The sequence below is a fragment of the Capra hircus genome (genome assembly GCF_001704415.2).
Source record: "Capra hircus breed San Clemente chromosome X unlocalized genomic scaffold, ASM170441v1, whole genome shotgun sequence".
NCBI lineage: Eukaryota > Metazoa > Chordata > Mammalia > Artiodactyla > Bovidae > Capra > Capra hircus.
Genome location: NW_017189517.1, coordinates 27,476,432 through 27,482,250, shown reverse-complemented (window position 1 = coordinate 27,482,250; position 5,819 = coordinate 27,476,432). Strand labels below are relative to the sequence as shown.

The window sequence follows — 5,819 nt, the reverse complement described above, 5'->3', positions numbered from 1 at the left end:
GACAGGAGAAAGAGCCCTGAACCCACAATGCCCACCACAGTCGTCACACCAAAGACCTTTGTCCTCGCCACTGTCAGTCTTTCCGTATACTCTCAGAGCCTCCTGCTCATAGCCCTGCTGGGCCCAAATTTCCCTCATCAAGAGAAAGCAAAAGCCTGAAATGGGGAAACGATGGGGCCTTTCCCCTCCCCAAATTGAGCCCCCCTTTCCCCTCCCCCACTCCAATAGCACACCACCACAGACAATGCAGAACTGTCCCTCTACTGTTTACCAACACCACCTTTTTCCTCGAGAGTGCAGAGAAGGTCCCATTGAGGCCTTGTCACCCCAACCACCAAGACCAAAACGGAAGAGGAGCCACCAGTAGCCAGCCTTTCTGCTAGAAAGCCTTTCCAGCAGATACACAGTGGGGAGAGACAGTACAGCCTGGGGGTGTAGCCCTCTCCAGCAAGAGGAATACAAGGGCTTCACCATCCCGCGGGGGCACTGATTCGGGAGGTTCCTGGATGGATATCCAGGCTCATCGGCATATGCCCCGAAAGAAGCAAATGGCCCCCGATTCATGGACAGTTCATTGACGAGACCCATCGGACCTCTTTCTTCCAACCAACGTGCAGAGCGTGCCCAGTGGAAGAGTGCAGAAAGCGAACGTGGAAAGTTCCAACCACATTCCTACAGACTTGGGACTCCTCGGGAATCCCAATGTGCCCTCGCTCTGCACAATGGCACAGAATTCTGACATCGGGCTACGGCCAACTTCTGCCCCAGACTCAACATCTCCCATGCCCCACATGCTGCCATTGCCAATATGCGCCTGCCTTAGGACTTGAGCAAGGCACCTGAGGTGTGTGGGTGTTGAAGGAAGAAGTGTCTGGCTGCCATATCAGGAGAACACAGCAGCAACAGCAGCTCACTTTCACGTGCCTCTTCATGGCCACAGGTAGTCCCAACAGAAGAGTTGAGCGGTCTACGCAAACAAGTGCAGTCAACATCAGTGGGCGCCTCCCAGGAGACTCCCCCAGATTACTGCCCTAGGCCACAGTATAGCAGGGGGAAAGGTCACCTTTCCTGAGCCGCTTTCGACAGCCTAAGGCAGTGCACAGACGGAAGCAGGAACACAAGAACATCTCTAACAGCGAAGTCCAAAATTCTGAGGAAGGCTGTAGCAAAGGGTAAAGCCTTCATCGTCAAAGTCTCCCCTTGGCCAGGAAGTAATCCACTCTCATGTCACACTCAGCGATGTGCACTATTACCTTCAGTCCCCGTGCTGCAGTGATCCCAGGCAGTACCAGGGGTTGAGAAATAGGTAGCAGACACCTTGGACCACAGAAAGCCTGATGCACCTTTCACACTGAGGGCCTATGTCCTCCTGTCCAGCTTTCTCCTTGTGCTCTGAGAGCAGCTCCATAGAGGGTCACTCTTCCCAGCCCCTTCCCCACCTCTAGGCTTTAGGCACCCCAACGAAGGTCCTTATGTAGTCAGTCACTCCACCTTTCCTGATCAGGGAAGTGCGTTCCCCTCTGAGCCTCTAATCTCTACAGTACTTCTCCTGAAAAGAACCGACAATCAAGAGTGGCCTAACCACCGCTCACGAAACTCATTTAGTTCAAGGTTAAATTGGTACAGCTACTATGGAAAACAGTATGAAAGTCCCTCAAAAACTTAAAAGCAGAACTACCATCTAGTCCAGCAATCCCACTTGTGGTATGTATCCAAAGGAATACCTCCCACCAAGAATTTATAGAACACTAACATTCCCACGAGTGAGTAGACATTCACTGAGGTGCTGTCTCATGAGCCTAAGTGACATGGCTGGCCTAGGAATGAATTCCTGGGAAGGAACCAGCAAGCCAGATTCCACCTCAAATTCAGAAGAGGATTACCTTCTCTTTCCATGAGAGCCCTGATTTGTGAGACTGTCACCAGGTGGCGAGTCACCTTTTTGGAATCCTCAACCTTGTGACTTATTTTTAAGTGCCAAAACACAGCAGATTTACCTATTAAACCATCCATTTAGGTTTTCTTGACCCCTGCCTCCAACGAAGTCAGCCAGGATCACTTTGATGGGCAGTGGGAACAAGTGTGTATGGAAGGGGAGGAAGGCCTCACGGTTATCCTCAAGTTTCACAACTGTTTTGACTAGGAAATAAGCCAGTTTTGATCATCGTCATGTCACTTGGTGAAGGCACATGCGCCTAGGACAGGTTTCTCTAAGTATCTCAGGCTTCAGGTTTTCACTGAGTAGGAAACTATCACCACCCCCCTCTTTCACAGCTTTAAAGTAATTTCACCAATTACAGGGATAACCAAAGAGCCTTTAAACATGCCCTCTAAAGACTACACACTTTAGTTTCCAATCACAAAGAAATGTGGATTTCCTTTTAACCTTCGGTGAATGAAATTCAGGTTCTGTGATGCCTCCTTCTGGATAAAACCCGTGCTAATACAGCAACAGAGGAGCCCGAGGTTTCTATGAAACTGGAGGTTAGAAGTGTCTCTGAATGCACCTTAGAAGAGTTCATATTTCTATTTGGCGCGTTTCCCCCACCCCAACTGTGAAAACTCTTCCACACATTTTCAACAAATTAACCCCTGCCCGGGAAAGAAGTAACGTTATACAGACAGTGAAAGAGAGGAGACCTTTCCCACACTGCCAGTTAACAAGCACCTTCTTGGTGCCTGAACTTGGTGCTGAGCCACATCAGCTTCGGCATAAGGCGTCAGAGATGGCCAGAACAGAAAGTGGCTCAGGGCAAGGCAAGGTGTGAGCTGCTGGGCTACCTCTTGGCATCAGAGCAGGATTAATGAGGCTGGTTTCCAAAGAGCAGCCCAGTAACATCTGAGGAAATCTGCTGGCCCTGTGAAAGGAAACAAACGTTTGGTTGAAATGGGGGTCTGGACAGGTAGGGAGACGAGCTAAACGAAGCCACAATGTTCTCTTCCCACTTTCTGGAAATGGTGTACTAATTCCCTCCGTACCTCCTGCGTGCTGAGCACTTTACAAAAACCATACAAGAGATATCCCCGAGAGCAAGGTGTGATTCCCATTTTGCAAATGTGGAAACTGAGGCTCAAAGATGACAGTAAGAAAGGGTCAGACTCAGACACTAAAGTTTATTTTTAATGAAACACGATGTATTGTCTCAGCAACATCTGCAAAGCCAAAAAAAAAAAAAAAAAAAAAAAAGCCCGACAAACTGTGGAAGGGTAAATATTTAGTGAAGTACTGACCTGCATATTACTTGAATTGTTAGCCTACACCTCCAGGACCCCTGCAAAGTAAACGCCCACCCGCTTACAGAGGGGATAGACTGGCAGACTGTCATTCTCTGCCGCTCACTTGGTGTACAGGCCTCATCTTTCTCCCCTTTCCTCAACAGAGCTGGCTTCAAATTACATTCAAATCCATGTTCCCCTACCTGAAAGAAAACAGCACTCCCACAGTCTCTGGATTCCTGAAGTTTGTTTTTCACAATCCCATCCAGTCCAGCCTGCTTCTGCCTGGTATTACAAGTGTTTTCCAAAAGGATAAAAAGACAGATCAGAGCTCTGATGTGAGAATGGCAAGATCAGGCCTTCTGGAAATGTGACATTCTAATAAATTCAGTCTGTCTCTAAGAATGGCACTCACGGTGAACTGGAAAAAGATGCCACTGACTAGTTAAAGACATCGATTATAAACCTAGTGTCTGAGCAGCGCTCAGGGAGTGATCCTGACATTGTTGGAAGTTCCTGTCTTAGAGACTCAGGGAAGACATTTCAACACCATGTTAAATAATGGTACAGCTGATGGGATGGATGCTACCCTCCTCCCAGCATCTGTGGCCCCACACAGCATAAGGCAGCACTTACTCATCTGGCAGGTCTGGACAGCTAATTCCGGGTCCAGTCTCTTCTCATTACAGGCCCATAGGCTGGCCAGTACTAGATTTTTCCATCACAGGTCCTGAAGGAAACAGTGATTATACAGATCTACAAGGAGACTTGCTTACAGATGGACAGCCGAACACAGTTGCAGGAAAATTAGGTAACTTGGAAGCTCGTAACATAGACTGGCTGGGGCAAACTTCCCCTTTCCCTTATCCACAAAACACCAAGGCAGCCAAGGGCCGTCAGCTGTCCTAACACCGCACACGATCCCTCAGAGCCTTACTGTCTCGTTTCACGTGGAAAATAACAGAAATACCCTCATTGGTTAAGAGAGGTCACAAAAATGGCCAAGATCAACATTTGGACCAATCCCCGGCAGCGATATATCCGCCCCAAACGCCCTACAACAGAAAGCAGAATCAGCTCCATGGCGGCCGCCAGTCACCAGGCAGACTGTCCGGCGCCCCCACCCACCCAGCCAAACGCACCCGCCCTTCCCTCACTTTAAGCCGCAAACACTACAAAGCATTAAGACCATAACTGGGATGGAAGCTTCGAGACCCACATTTAAACAAAGAAAATCTTCAAGTTTCAGCATGCCGTTACAATAATGCCCCACACCAAACCCGGAAGTGCCTGAGAGGTCGTCTCCGCCATCCACCCAGGAGCCCGCAGACACGTCTGTCAAAGTGTCCATCAGGACACACCATCTACCCGACTCTCCAACTCACACCGCAGACAGCCAAATACGAATCAGGTTAGTAAAACTTACACTTCTACGATCTCCGGAAAGGGGGCCGCCACGTTAAATCCTAACCGAGGAAAACGGTCTACGGAAGCACAATCCAGACAGTCACGCGCTTAGGCACGCGCTAAGGCACGCGCTAGGGCTTCTTCCAGCTCTCACGCCCCCGCCTCCCAACATCGTCATTGGTGGGCCTGCGATGATTGACGGGGAGAACGGCCATTCCTCTCAGGCAGGTCTACTGGCGGGAAACTGGCCATTTCCCAAGGCCCAGCTGACGTCAGGAAAGCTCTGCTCGTATTCCTACGTCTTTCTATAGCCGTGTCCATCCCTCAAGGCCTAGCTCGACTTCTTAGGCCTTTGCACATACCTTGTGCTTTGTTTCTTGTCATCTTAGACTTTGGAAAGCATGCACATTCAGTTTACCCGGGCCTAGATCAATTACCTCCCCCTCCAGGAAGCCCTCCAAGCTTTACTCCTTCCAGGCAAAATGTGAGTTCTTCATATTAGATACGGACATGGAGATGTATCAGAGCAGAGATGCAGAGGACTTGTCTCTGAGCTCTGGGGTCAAATAGTACTGGGCTGTGCATGGTGTGAGGGACCCAAGGTTTGCACCTGGATATTTTGCAAGTGAGTTCAGGTTGCAGACATTTGGGGAAGACCAGGGAACGCTGACAACAGGCTAACTCTTAGAAGCTTGCTAGGATTGGTACGACCCTTTTCAGGAATTTCATATCCTTTCCTGCTTTTCTATCTGTGAAAATCTTGTCCTTCCTACAAGGCCCAGGCATAAATCACTTCCCTAACTCTTTTCCTGAATTCATGTTCCCACCCCAACCACAAGAGTTATTCCTCCTATTGCTATAGGAAGAAAGATATGAGGATTTCATCTCTCTGCTGCAAAGGTCCCTAAGCTTCACAGTTATCCAAGGTGAGACTGGAAGCCCACTTCCTTCCAGGAGGCCCCTCGCTGAGAGGTTTCTGCACCTGCTCGCAACTTGTGAATTGTACAAACAAGAGGGCACAGTTCCCCTAGGCCTGACTACCTCGAGTGTTTAACTCATCTACCCTCTACATGGTGTGTGGACCACATAGCCACGGGGTCCCTTAGCTGGACTGCATGGTCACAGTGCACAGTGCTCCTAGGAAAGATGATCTAATGCTAGCACTGTCCCTCCCATGGGAAAGCTCACTTGAGGCT

General features: G+C 49.3%; 1 long non-coding RNA gene across 1 annotated transcript; it reads right to left on the bottom strand.

Annotated features, from left to right (window-relative positions):
- Positions 1-233: 233 nt before the first annotated feature.
- LOC102169181 lies at positions 234-4,756 on the bottom strand. The gene is made up of 4 exons (XR_001917639.1): positions 4,643-4,756; positions 3,853-3,946; positions 3,420-3,501; positions 234-2,858 (listed from the first exon to the last, which is right to left on the bottom strand). It is a non-coding gene; the product is annotated as an uncharacterized LOC102169181 (long non-coding RNA).
- Between the last annotated feature and the right edge of the window lie 1,063 nt (positions 4,757-5,819).